This window comes from Tarenaya hassleriana, unplaced genomic scaffold (assembly GCF_000463585.1).
Source record: "Tarenaya hassleriana unplaced genomic scaffold, ASM46358v1 Cleome49, whole genome shotgun sequence".
Classification (NCBI taxonomy): domain Eukaryota; kingdom Viridiplantae; phylum Streptophyta; class Magnoliopsida; order Brassicales; family Cleomaceae; genus Tarenaya; species Tarenaya hassleriana.
The window spans coordinates 288,665-289,990 of record NW_010967605.1 but is presented as its reverse complement, the minus strand read 5'-3'; positions in this window follow the sequence as shown (position 1 = coordinate 289,990).

Sequence of the window (1,326 nt, the reverse complement as noted above, 5' to 3'; positions counted from 1 at the left end):
GTGAAATATGGATCCTAGCTCACTTAGAAACTCATTGAGGGTGTTTTTCTTAGTGGGAGCCTGTCATATTGCATCTATTGTCTGTGTTAGTATGTGTACTAAGCGACTTGCATGTTTTATGTCTGAGAGTCACACTGGATCGCGGTCAAGAATATCCTTAAGTACTTGAGAAGGACTAAGGATTTATTCTTGATATATGGTGGATTGGAAGACGAGCTTGCTGTAAAGGGTTACACCGATGCTAGTTTCCAATCGGACCAAGATGACTACAGATCGCAATCAGGCTATGTCTTCTGCTTGAATGGAGGCGCTGTCAGTTGGAAGAGTTCCAAACAGGCCACCATAGCAGATTCTACTACAGAGGCTGAGTATATTGCCGCATCGGATGCTGCGAAGGAAGCTGTTTGGATCAGGAAGTTTTTGGGTGACCTGGGCGTCGTTCCTAGCGTTGTGAACCCCATTGCGTTATACTGTGATAACAATGGGGCGATAGCACAAGCTAAGGAACCTAGGTCACACCAACGATCCAAACACATACTCAGACGGTTTCACCTCATAAGGGAAATCGTAGACAGAGGCGATGTACATGTAGTCATCTTGGTCCGATTGGAAACTAGCATCGGTGTAACCCTTTACAGCGAGCCCATCTTCCAATCCACCATATATCAAGAATAAATCCTTAGTCCTTCTCAAGTACTTAAGGATATTCTTGACCGCGATCCAGTGTGACTCTCCTGGATCCGACTGGTATCTGCTCGTAATGCTTAACGCGTACGATACATCCGGCCTAGTACATAACATGGCATACATGATAGATCCTATTGCCGAGGCATATGGGATCCTATCCATTCGTTCTCGCTCATCACGTGTCTTAGGACACTGAGTCTTGCTCAGAACAACACCATGACACATCGGCAAAAGTCCTCTCTTTGACTCTTGCATTCTGAACCGATTCAGAACTTTATCGATGTATGTACTTTGACTCAGGGCAAGAAGCCTTTGAGATCTATCTCTATAGATCTTGATGCCTAAAACATAGGCAGCTTCTCCTAAGTCCTTCATAGAGAACTGTGTTCCTAGCCAAGACTTAACGTCTTGCAAGGTAGGAACATCGTTTCCTATGAGCAGGATATCATCCACGTATAGCACCAGGAAAACGACTGTGCTCCCACTGGCCTTCTTGTAAACACATGGCTCATCTTCGTTTTGAGAGAAACCAAACTGTTTGATTGTCTCATCAAATCGAAGATTCCAGCTTCTTGAAGCCTGCTTCAGTCCATAAATGGACCTCTGAAGCTTGCACACCTTCCCCGGACTCTCTAGATC